At 36.6% G+C, this 13,929-nt stretch overlaps 1 protein-coding gene across 20 annotated transcripts in view; it reads left to right on the top strand.

Moving 5' to 3' along the window:
• Positions 1-13,929, top strand: part of LOC115209324 (zinc finger protein rotund-like) — a 428,746-nt gene that overhangs the window by 293,738 nt on the left and 121,079 nt on the right. The gene's annotated exons all lie outside the window — the stretch shown is intronic.

The raw sequence follows: 13,929 nt of genomic DNA, 5'->3' as shown, positions 1-13,929 counted from the left end.
TTTATTGTCCTTGAGTAAACGATGCCTCATTGAATGTTCAGGCTGTAGTCTCTATGGTAACCACCTTAATGCATTGCAAACATGCAATTTTTTTACTGCATCAAAATCATCTTCAGCATCTGTTTGTATCCTTATATCATCAAAGTGTTATCATCATCATCAATATAACTAGCATCAAAACATATTTTTTTTTTTTTATTACTCAATCCCTTGATGCTGGTGTACATTAAGAGGATGGTGTGGGGAAAATGAGGCATAGAAAAAGTAGCTTCATGTTATTCAGATTAGTGAAATAAATACTCTATTTTAAAGACATCATTGTGGTGTTTTTTCCAAACAGCTTTTTCTTTGGTTAAATCCTTTACTTTAAACCCTGTCTTTAATCAGAGGCCTAAATCCTTTGACATATGTTGACCAGCTTTTTTTTTGTAATGCGTATCACCAATGTGAAATGGATATGTAAATATAGTTTATAGTGGACGAAACATCATGTCATCCAGAGATGTAACAATATGGAAGAATAGTTTTTGTTTTCAGAGAGGTAAACTTTGGATCTTTGAAATGGATATAATGTCAGATACTGTTATTGTTGCTATGATTATTGATACTACTACTACTGCTGCTGCTGCTGCTACTACAACTACAAAGGTGACGAGCTGGCAGAATCGTTAGGATGCTGTGATAAATGCATAGTGGTATTTCATCTATCTTAACATTCTGAGTTCAAATTCTGCTGAGGCCAACCTTTGTCTTTCATCCTTTTGGGGTTGATAAAATAAGTATCAGTTATGCACTAGGGGCGATGTAATCGACTTAACCCCTCTTCCCAACTTTTGTGCCAAAATTTGAAACCATTATTGTTATTGTTATTAAGGCCACAAAATGGGAAATTGTTAGCATGCAAGACAAATTGCATTGCATCATTTCATTCTTCTTTACATTCTGGGTTCAAATATCACTGAGGTCAACTTTGTATTTCATTCTATTGGCCTCAATAAATCAAGTACCAGTTAAGCATTAGGGTCAGTTTAACCCTACCAGTCCCCTCCTACAAAATTTCGAGCCTTGTGCCTTTTGCAGAAATGATTATCATTATTATTATTATTATTATTATTTGATTTTACTGTGTCAAGATGTGCTTCACACTGCTTTCATTTTGGGATTATTTTATTTTTGTTTTTCTTTCTAAACTGGAATTTTTCTGTGTCATTACCTTTGAATTGATTCAGAAAAAAAATAAGCAAGTTTTTAAAAAAGTTTTCACCCAAATTGGACAAAAGGGAAAAAAACAACTCTTTTATTAGCTGACATTCAACACAAAATGTCAGCAGTAAATGCCCTTAAACAAACAAAAGCCTTAACACCGGTACAAAAAGCACAAAAAAAAAACAAGAAAAAAGGAAATGGACAAAAATATCCTAAAAGAAAGCAGTAACATTTTGAGACAAATATATATCTCTAGTTTAATACAAATGAGAGCAATTTTGACAACTCATTTAACAATAACAGCAACAACAATATATTGCTTTACACACACAGCTTTGCAAATGTTACATCCAATAAAGGAAGCCTAAACATAGACAAGTGTGACAGAGGTATTTCAAGAAGATCTCTGTCTTCTTACTCAAAAAATTGGTTTCAAAAGAAGCATAGAGAATTTGATTTACCTCTGTGGCAGAATTTTGTATGCTTGCTAAGGATGCATTGGAGGAGACCCTAACTGAAGTGTGTGACATTATCTTGTCTTCAAGTGAAGCAGGACATTCAGTAGTTTCTTCTCTCTATTTTAAATTCAAAGGAAAGGCAAAGTGTTAAACAGCGCTCGTGTGATACCCATTGGCTTGTATCACAGTGCAAAGTTCAGTTCAACACCAGTCAGTGGGAATTGGCCGTAACATTAAGCCATGGGCTATGATTACCTTTATAGCACAACATTGGTAGGTGATAAATGTACAGATGACAAGAAATGAAAAGTGATAAAAGGTGGGATTCAACTTGGATTTGCAAGTTTTTGAGATCTCTCCAGACCTCAGGCTATGTGCAATGAGACTAGAAGTGCTGAGTAGAAAGCCCAATTGTTAGATTTGTGGGTACAGAAGCCCTTGTAGGACTTTTTACCCTAAGGAGCTGGAAATTAAGAGAAAAAGTGTCAACCAAAGCAACCCAGCAACAGTGGGTCCTGGAGGCAGCTGTCCCAACAGCACTACTTGCCAAAGTTTTAGAAAGTGCTCATCTTCATTCCCTGAAACAGATGATGGTGAAGAACCCCACTCAGGAGTACCACACTTTCCACTTCAGCTGATGGAGAGTGAATAGAAGCTGAGAATAAGTAGCATGTCATTGTGATAGAAAAATAAAACTCACCTAGGAGAAATTGGATGCATTTTTAGTCTAACCAACATAAAACATGTTTATGGTTGCCTTTGGGTATATGCAATTTCAGTATAACAACAAGTAGGTACAGTTATAGGGGAGACTCAGATTTGACCTAGCTGGTGGATTACGGAATTTGTGATGTCATTGTTTCAATTATATATTGTTTATTATTACATAATTTTATATTTATTCTGTTCATCAAATTTTAAATGTGTTCAGTTTATACCGTACTTACCCTTTCCCTCATCTTTCACTGTTTATCATATTCTTCTCTTTCTTCCTGAGGTGTACACATGCATCATTGTTTGTTGAGATGTGTTTCAGATTTTGTTTTGTTGTCTCTTATTGTTTAAGGGTTGTTCTTGTTTGTTGTAAATATGTTTTGTTAATGTGTGCAAACATGTGAGATCTGATCTAATGTTTTAGCTGTCTGCCAATGTTTCGTGTACTGCCTTTGTATTTTTTTGTTATACACAATTCACGAATTATTATTCATACCATTTTTCTCACATCATTTCCATGTCAAGACTTTTTTGTAATTTGCTAGCTTTTTCCACTTCTTTCTGAGTGATGTTTTCATTTCAAAAAGAAAAAATTATGCTATGTTTGAAAGTGCATGGGAATTTCTTCTGCATTTAATTATAATATCTGAGAGTTACAGCTTCATTTCCTTATCAGAATCATTAAAAGTTATCATCAGTGTTCTCAAAGACCTTAGTAAATATAGAATATTGAAATGAAGAAACGAGTTCAATATATTTGTAAATATATATACAAACATATATGGTGTATAAAATGTGTCGAATGACATATCTAATTACTTATAACCATTTATATATGTGTTTTTAAATGTTTAGAAGCAGGTGTAGGTGTGCCACTCATTGTATATGTATGGATATATCATCATCATAATATCACATTTAACGTCCGCTTCCATGCTAGCATGGGTTGGACGGTTCAAAGGGGTCTGGGGAGCCCGAAAGCTGCACCAGTCCAGTCAGATCTGGCAGTGTTCTACAGCTGGATGCCCTTCCTAACGCCAACCACTCGAGAGTGTAGTGGGTGATTTATGTGCACCGACACAGTGCCAGACGAGGCTGACAAACGGCCACGCTCGGATGGGTTTTTTATGTGCCACCGACACAGGTGCCAGACGAGGCGAGACGGCCACGCTCGGATGGGTTTTTTATGTGCCACGACACAGGTGCCGACGAGGCTGGCAGACGGCCACGCTCGGATGGTGTTTTTATGTGTTCACCGAAACAGGTGCCAGACGAGGCTGGCAGACGGCACGCTCGGATGGTGTTTTTATGTGCCACCGACACAGGTGCCAGATGAGGCTGGCAAACGGCCACAATCGGATGGTGCTGTTACGTGCACAGCACGGAGGCCAGTCGATAGGTACTGGCTACGGCCACTTCGGATGTTTTCTTATGGGCCACGTGCACCGGCACTGGTACCACAAGATACAATTCCATTGATGTTCATCTATTTTGATTTGTTTGATTTGATTGATTTCACTTGCCTCAACAGGTCTTCACAAGTGTCACAAGAAGGAAGGTATGCACAGGTGGACTGACTACGTCCCAGGTAGGGGCCATGGGTTATGGCCTGACTAGTCTTGCGGGTCTTCGGATGGTTTTTTTATGTGCCACCGACACAGGTGCTAGATGAGGCTGGCGAACGGCCACGATCGGATGGTGTTTGTCATGTGCCCACCGCACTGACTACGGCATGATGGATTTCTGTGTGCCACAGGCACTGTACCACAAGATACAAATTCCATTGATGGTCATCTATTTGTCTATTTTGATTTGATTGATTTGATTTTCACCTATATATATATATATATATATATATATATATATATATATATATATATATGTGTGTGTGTGTGTGTATATCTATAAATGTTCTAATATCTACATGGCCTTGGCTTTTTATCTCATTACACAAAAAAGTCTTATATACACACGCTGACATAGAACCAACGTTGAATCCCTTATTCGCTAAATTACCGAATCTGGAACTTAACTATGGTCTGTCTGTAGCACTTATTCAGCATTACCTGACACCTCTGGGTCTCAATGACACCATTATCTCTTATATGTGTGTAGGCATTAGGAAGGGCACCCGGTCATCAACCATGGAAGCCATGCCAAATCAGATTGGAATCTGGTGCAGCCCCTCAGCTTACCAGCCGTGGTCAAACTGTCCAACCCATGCCAGCATGGACAACGGATGTTAAAAGATGAAGATGATGATGATATATAAATGCCGGAAACTAGTTAGAACAACTGTTGTACAGATGATGCCTGTTGTGACAGAAACATATGTTCATAGCTTCAGACAATCAGTGCTTTACTCTTGTTGTCCTGTCAATTTTGGAGAATTTTTGATTCTTGAAATTTTCATTCCGCCTCATTTGGTGTGGATAAAATTAACACCTTGTGCTTCCAGGAGTTTATTTTACTTTCTCTGGAAGTGGAGAAAATTTCACTAAATCCAAAATTCATGTTGTATGGTATTTAGTGCCTTTATTCATCTCAGTTGTTCAAATACATGCAACTAGTCACTCTTATTTCTTTTAATTCATCTTCATATAGATAAATATACACATGATACATATAGATACATACACATGCACACCATACATATATACCACACACATACTCATGCACAACATACGTACAAACACACAAATGCTACAGATACACAAAGGGTTGCCTTGTTTTCAAAATGTATTGAAATATCAAGTCAGAGATATTTATCCCTTGTTAAATGAGAAGTACATTCTAAACTATTGGTTCAAGCCACATTAATTACTAAGCATGAAGGAACCCATGGAAGAGGGAGACTCAGGAAGACATAGGATGAAGTAGTGAAGATTGACTTCAAAATGTTGCACCTCTTGGAGGAGACGTTGAGGGATCAAGATGCAAAAGATGAGGTCCTGTCAAGCCCTCCCCTACTATTCATCTTCTACCCATCCCTCCATCAATCTTCTTTCTAATTCAAATGCTGCAAATGATACCCGCTAACCCTACATTTCACATTGTATTCCTACTGTTTCTTATCACCTCCTCCTCCTCCCTTACCAACTTCTGTTTCCTTTCCTTCACTTTTCCTCCCTCAAACTGTTACAGTTCCACCTCACTCACCATCTCTAATCATCCATCACTCTTTTCACCCCAGTGCACTTACCTACCCACCTTTTCTGTTCTTCTCTCCCTCTGCCCCCTCTCCCCCTCTCTGCCCCTCCCTCTCTCCATCTCTGAGGAAACCATATAATAACCTCTTCAGCAAGACACCTGCTTTTTGTCCCTCTATCATACTTTCATATCCTTCAGTACTACACCCCACTCAGTTGAGAGGGTCTTGTACAAGTACTCGGTGACTTCACCAGTGTTGGTGCCATGAAAAGAAGCACCCAGTACACTTTTTGAAATGGTTGGCATTAAGAAAGACAACCAGCTGTAGGAACCATGCAAAAGCAGACATCAGAGCTCAACACATCCCTCTGGCTCATCAGTTCCTGTCAAATTCTTCAATCCATTCCAGTGTGAAAAAAAAGGGACCTCAAACGATGATGATGTGTATGTGTGTGTATGAAGATATATAGGTGCAGGTGTAGCTGTATGGTAAGTAACTTGCTTACCAGCCACCTGGTTCTGGGTTCAGTCCCACTGCATGGCACCTTGTTTGTGTGTCTGTGTTTGTCCCCTCACCATCGCTTAGTGGAGTGTTTACATCCCCATAACTTAGTGGTTCAGCAAAAGATACCTAGAGTCCTGGGGTCAATTTGTTCAACTAAAGGCAGTGCTCCATCATGGCCACAGTCAAATGACTGAAACGAATAAAAGAATAAATTTAAGCCACAATATATGGCTTCAAGTAACCCAGTAGTACTCATAACAAAAGCTCCTTACTATATCATTCTACATAACATATAGAATATATAGTATAATACAAGAGAAAACAATAAGGAGTGTATAAAGTCAGAAATGAGAGAGAAACAGTTTGATGAAATTTTATTTATCAATATGAAACAATTTGTCATGATATTAGAATGTTCGTTGTCTTAAATAAATTTCATCGGACTATATTTCTCCGTCATTTATGTCTTTATATATATATATATATATATATATATATATATATATATATGTGTGTGTGTGTGTGTGTACATAAATGGAGAGAGAGTGAGAGAGAGAGAAAGAGAGTTCAGGATAATGTGAAAATGTATAACAGAAACTCTATAATTATTTATTCAAAAGTTTCAGCGATAAAGATTAAAATGATGTAACAGCATCTTATTCTTCTCTTCAGTAAATAAAAAAAATTATCTGAAATTCAATCATAGACTTATGTACATTATACATGTTTTAAGTGTTTTTAATTATTCTTCACCCTAATATTTTATTAGTATATTATAGTAGTACTCAGTAACTGATATATTACTGTGTTTTTCATAATACATTGAGATTCTAGTCAAGATTTCTAATTTAAATATAAATATTTCAGTATGGGCAACCTCAGGCAGGTTCATATTAAAAGTGAACTTGCAAGTGAACTAGACAGCCTAAAATAATACAATCTGTGTTTTGGGTGTACTGAGATGAAAATGAGTAATATTCCAGGTGGTGACATTCATTAGGGAATGAAAAGCTTTACCCAAAACATTAATCTCTGCTTCATCTTGTAGATAGCATGAAACAGAGGTTTTGTTTTGTATTTCCTATCTAATTCATGCTTCTACAGATTATCATAATAAACCTAATGATTAACCTTATTTTATTACTGAAAATATATTTTTGCTATTGTTCTACCTCCACTTATATATGCCTGCAAAACAGGAATAATACACAGAAGATATGCTGGGCAACTGAAGTATTTCAACATGACTTTCTCTGCAGAATGATTAAAATCAGCTGGTAAGACAGGTTCTGTATAATGTAGACTGTGACAGAGCTCATAGCCAAAGTACATTTCTCTTATTTGGAATTGATACCAGATGAGTGAGTCATGTTATTCGCATGTTTCAATAGGTGCATGTGAAAATAACTTACATTATGTAACAGACCACATAGCAGAAACTTTTATTGCAAGAAGAAAAAGGCATTGCAAGGACCTGAGAAGTAAACATCTTAAAAGCTTGACAGTGATATAACTCCCTGGGAATAACTTAGAGAGAATTGTAGTCTGTGGTTCTTTAGATTTATAATTCAAACCATGACTTGCAGTGAATTAAAGAACCAGACTGCTCACGAGATGATAGTCATGAAAACTTCAACTTTCAGGCACGGCTGTTGTGGTAAGAAGCCTGCTTCTCAACCACATAGTTCCAAGTTCAGTCCCACTGCATGGCACCTTGGGCAAGTAATTTCTACTATAGCCTCAGGCTGACCAAAGCCTTGTGAGTGGATTTGATAGATGGAAACTGAAAGAAGCCAGTTGTGTGTGTGTGTGTATATAATATATATATATATATATACCTACATATATGTGTGTGTGTGTGTTTGTCCCCCCACCATCACTTGACAACCGATGCTGGTGTGTTAATGTCTCCATAACTCAGCGGTTTGGCAAAAGAGACTGATAGAATAAGTATTGGGCCTACAGAGAATAAGTCCTGGGATCGATTCCTTCAACTAAAATCCTTTAAGGTGGTGCTCCAGCATGGCCACAGTCAAATGACTGAAGCAAGTAAAAAAAATAGCCTTTATTTAGAAAAAGATTTCTTAAACAATTTTATGAAATTATGCTCATCATTGCACACAATGAATATCTATATATTGTACAGGCATTATAAGCAATTGTGTCTTTGTGTTTGTGTATTAGTAAGCTGATGTCTTAGATTGTCATTACTCCAAATTTCATTTTCCCATGTTTCAATATGGAAAAGATTTTATTCCTAAAAATAACATCCTTAGCTAAAACCAAAAGAGTTAACGCTCAAAATTCAGAGTAAAATTTTAGATTTAATTACTGTTATCATTATTAATAGTATGAAAACTAGCAAGCTGACAGAATCATTAGTGTGTTGAGAAAAATGCTTTGCAGTAATTCTTCTTACTTTAGGTTCTGAGTTCAAACCCCAGTGTGGTTGACTTAGCCTTTCATTCCTTCTGGGTCAATAAAATAAGTACCATTTGCACTATATATTTGTTCTTCACTCATTTGTTACTGTTCTTATTTTAAGTCATGTCCAATGTCCAGAAATCTTTCATCACACATCTGTGACCTCTTCAGTGACATTTTTCGTCCTTGTGTATGCTCCAGACAATAGCCGTGAGTTAATATAAGAACAGTAAGAAACGGGGGGGAATAATGAATATATAGCGCATGTGTTTTCTTGGCAAGAAAAAAAAAAAAAAGAATGCCCATCTGTTTCAACACTTGGTTTCACATCAGGAATTTTGCAACACAAATTCGTAAACGTGTATATATATATATATATATATATACATATATATATATACATACACAAACACACACACACAAACACATGTCTATGTCATCGGCATCTTTGATAGCTTCTCATTTCTCCTCTATTGTACATCTTTCTCATCATAAATCCCTCTTATCACACATCTCTTTATCACTCATTTATCACCCATACCTCCATCATCCATCACTCTACAAACTATGACTCTACCTTTCGTACTCATTCCCCTAACTCTAACCCACCCATCCCCTGTCACTATCTCTTCTCAGACTCATTGTACTATGTTTTCAATGTTTTAAGTTCTTACTGCAGTTCATCGCTGGCATGTCTCTTCTTCAATAACATCAACCAGGCCGATTCCTTGTGAGTGAATCTAGTAGACAAAAACTGGAAAACAAGCATGTGGTATGAGGTGTGTGTGTGTGTACATATACATGGTTATATATATATATAGGCGTAGGAGTGGGTGTGTGGTAAGTAGCTTGCTTATGAACCACATGGTTCCTGGTTCAGTCCCACTGCGTGGCACCTTGGGCAAGTGTCTTCTGCTATAGCCTCGAGCTGACCAAAGCCTTGTGAGGGGATTTGGTAGACGGAAACTGAAAGAAGCCCATCGTATGTATGTATTTTATATGTATTTATGTATTTTATATATATGTATATATTAATATATATATATACAAGTTGGACTTTAAAAGTATCAGATGTGATGTGCAAGAGAGATGACTGCGCTGGTATGGTTATGTGTTGCGAATGGATGATGACGGCTGTGTGAAAAAGTACCACACCCTAGCAGTTAAGGGAACCTGTGAAAGAGGTAGACCCAGGAAGACCTGGGATGAGGTGGTAAAACACAACCTTCGAACATTGGGCCTCACTGAGGCAATGACTAGTGACTGAGACCTTTGGAGATATGCTGTGCTTGAGAAGACCCGACAAGCCAAGTGAAACCATAACCCGTGGCCTATGCCAGGAGTGTATAACCAGCCCACATATGAGTACCCTTCATTCATTGAACAATAAACTTTGCTAGTGAAGACCTGTTGAGGCAAGTGATATCAAAATCAAAATTGCTAATGTGGCCAATGACAGTACTGCCTGATTGGCACTCATGTCAGTGGAATGTTGAAAGCACCATCTGAGTGTGACCATTTCCAGGGCCACTGACTGGCTCCCGTGCCTGTGACACATAAAAAGCACCATTCAAGCATGATCGTTGCCAGCGTCGCCTTACTGGCACATGTGCCAGTGGCACGTGAAAAGCAGCATTGAAGTGGGGTTATTGCCAGTGTCGCAGGACTTGCTCCCATGCAGGTGGCATATAAAAAACACCTTTTGAGCATGGTCGTTGCCAGTACCACCTGACTGGCCCTCGTGCCGGTGCCACGTAAAAGCACTCACTACACTCTGGGAGTGGTTGGCGTTAGGAAGGGCATCCAGCTGTAGAGACTCTGCCAGATCAGATTGGAGCCTAGTGCAGCCTTCTGCTCGCCTATCTTCAGTCAAACAGTCCAACCCATGCCAGCATGGCAAGCAGACGTTAAACGACGACGATGATGATGATAATGATGATGATGATTCATATATCATTATATATATATTTTATATGAATATTTATATATTTTAAAAAATTTGAAGTTTAGAAAAAAATATATAATGTTCTAAGTGATATTGATATTTTTAGTGTCTTTAAAATGTACTTTAAAATAAGTTAATGACTTAATAACTAGTTAGTATTGTTGTTTACATGCATACAGTAATGATTATAATAATTTGAAAGTGCCAATAATAATCAAATGATGGTTATACGTTATTTGCTAGAAAGTGCAGTTAAAATATTCTCATATAATTACTGATGTTTTTAAATAAGTACACATTAGTGAGAAACAGAAATTTAGAAAATTATAAGGAATGTGTGGGAGTAAAAACATTGATTTTACCTAATGATAAAAAAATGAAAAGAATTGCCAATAGTTGGTATATATGTAAGTATATGTGAGTATGTATATAAGTATGTTTGTAAGTTTTGCAGATGTGTATGTTCATAAGTAGGGTCTATGTAGAGTTTGAAGATAAAAGTAGAAATAAATATATAGAAAAACAGTGTGTGTGTGTGTATGAATATGTATAGATATATAAATGTGTGTATACATACATGTCCCTCTAAGTGTGTATATGTGTATGTTTGTATATATATCTAGACATCAGTAGTTCTATGTATAAACCAAGCGAATGGACATCAGTATGTATAAATGGGTAAAGGCGAATAAGCCTCTTCATGTAAGATAAGAATCTTATTGACTATCAAAAGGCTTTCTTGGGGACAAGAATAAATGAAATTAAGTTTTTTGAGTGTACTGACAGGCAAACAGATATCATGCTGGCAGTAATGACAATGGGTCATTTGAAGGAAAACAATTACAGACAATAAAGATAAAAGATACTTCTAGTCCATGTCCTAAGACAAAAGAAAAAGAAAAGAAAGAAACAAGCTTACAATAGAATGACAAGACAAAATGTCAGGTTTGCCCTATATTTATACGTATACTAGCAGTATAGCCCAGCGTTGCTTGGGTTTGTTTTCATTTTGACCCTTTAGAATTGGAACTTTTGCAAAGTAAAAATTTTGCATTATGTAGCTTGTTATTCTCTTTAAGTGAACATTTTTCTAGCTGAAATACACTGAAAAATGGTGACACAGCAGTCAAAAAATCGTAAAAAATAGGGATTTTCATAGAAAAAAAAGCACCTTTTTGATGTAAATAATTGTTGGTCTTAACATGGTCTGATTTGAATTTTTTCTTCTACGGAATGAAGATCAAGCCTACCTCTATCATGCTCTCAATTTTGGTCAACTTGCACTGCAGGGTCTCAGAGGAGATAGTGTTAGTTGAAGGCTACCAAACCTGCCACACACACAGACAACTTCAGCTTTATATATATAGATTTGGTGGGATTTTTTTCCTTTCATTGATGAAGTTGGTCTATTTGTTTTGAAATTTGTATCTTTATTTTTACTGCCACTATATATATATATAGCTATATATACCTGAGTCTATGAAAACGCTAATTATGCAAAAGCATATAAAAGAGAGGAAACTGAATGTGATCCAGCAGTGCTTTAAAAGCAACCAGATTGATGAAGTGTGAGCACACAGCTGTTGCCAAGTCATTTGTTTATGCAATTTTTTAGAAAATTACCAATGTAATGGTCTGAAACTGAAAATTAAGAAACTCGTAGCTGTTGCCACTGCACAGATGTATTCTTTTACTTATTTCAGTCACTGTGACAGCAGCCATGCTGGAGCACCACCTTTAATCGAACAAATCGACTCCAGGATTTATTCTTTGTACACCTAATACTTATTCTGTCAATCTCTTTTGCTGAACCACTAAGTTACAGGGATGTAAACACACAAACATTGGTTGTCAAGTGATGGTGGGGTAGGACAGACACAAACACACACAAATATGTATATATATATATATATATACATATACACACGATGGGCTTCTTTCAGTTTCTGTCTACCAAATCCACTCACAAGACTTTGGTCAGTTCAAGGCTACTATAGTAGAAGACACTTGCCCAAGGTGCCATGCAGTGACCCATTGTCATTACTGCCAGCATGATATTTGTTTGCCTGTCAGTACGCTCAAAAAACTTAATTTCATTTATTCTTTTTCCCAAGAAAGGCTTTTGATAGTCAATAAGATTCTGAACCCAGCCACGTCTACACCTATGTATACAAGTGTGTACATATATGCTTATATATATATATATATATATATATATATACATACATACATACATACATATATGTAAATGTATATATATATATAATATATATATATACACATGAGTCATCTAAGAAATCCTAAGTCAGGGAGAAGATGGTCTCATATTACTGTTGTAGGGTGGATATATTATCTGAATTTTATAGTATTAATGATATTACAACCTTTGGTGACTGTAAAGCACAAAGCTATATGGCACAAGTCTTAGAGGACCTCTTGCAATACACTCTATAAAATTTGGATTATATGAGTGCATATTCTCCTTGACTTATGGCCTCTTAGACAACTCACACATGCACGCATGCACTGGCAAAAAATGTAGGGTGTATTGCAAGGAGTCCTCCGTGACTTGTGCCATATACCTACACTTACCAGCATTGCACTTCACACAGTCACTAAAGATGGTAATATTTTTAATACAATAAAATTCAATTATATGTGCGTGTGTGTGTGTGTATACTTATTCATCATACTGGTTGTTGGATAGGTCATCATCAGAGTTTTACCTTGCTTTTTTATACCTGTTTAAAATTTAACCTGAAGATGGTGTATTTATAGTATGATGTAATCTATGAAAACATCAATAAATTTCTACTGAAATAGCTGTAATAAATTTTTAATCCCATGTCGTCTTTTTTTTTTTGTGACTTCTGTCCCTATACATATATATATATATATATATATATATATATATAGATAGATAGATAGATAGATAGATAGGCAGGCAGGCAGGCAGGCAGGCAGGCAGGCAGGCAGGCAGGCAGACAGACAGACAGACAGACAGACAGACAGACAGACAGACAGACGTTACCTTTTGTTTTTATGTCAAGTTATATATCAAAAACAATTTGTCATTAAACTGGAAAATTACTCAATACTATTATGTAGAGTACATTACTAAACTTTTTCATGGAAGAGGTTGATAGTGATTTTGAAGCTTTGGCTTGCTTACCATCATCAGGCTGTAAGAGTGCTTGTGTGTGTGTGTGTGTGTGTGTGTATGAAGTGTTAAGTCAGGGAGCCAGAGAAAAATATGTAAAATAAGATTTAGCTTCCTGCTAACTTAGAAACTGAAAGTCCTTCAGAGTATGTGGCTCTTATCTACTTAACTCTCCACTTCTGTTTTATGGGCTTTAAATCATTTTTATTAGTTCCTTACACTTCACTTCATTCTAGCACTTTCCCCTCTCCCCTGCCTTTTCTCTCTCTCTCTTTCCTTTCAGCAGTTATGTTTTGATGATCTCTACTTAATTTCTTTCTACTCTGTTTTTATTGACTAAGGCAGAGGATCCAGCAATTATTCAATG

This window comes from Octopus sinensis, linkage group LG3, assembly GCF_006345805.1.
Source record: "Octopus sinensis linkage group LG3, ASM634580v1, whole genome shotgun sequence".
Taxonomy (NCBI): domain Eukaryota; kingdom Metazoa; phylum Mollusca; class Cephalopoda; order Octopoda; family Octopodidae; genus Octopus; species Octopus sinensis.
The sequence above is the reverse complement of the archived record's forward strand: the minus strand, read 5'-3'. Positions and strand labels throughout refer to the sequence as shown.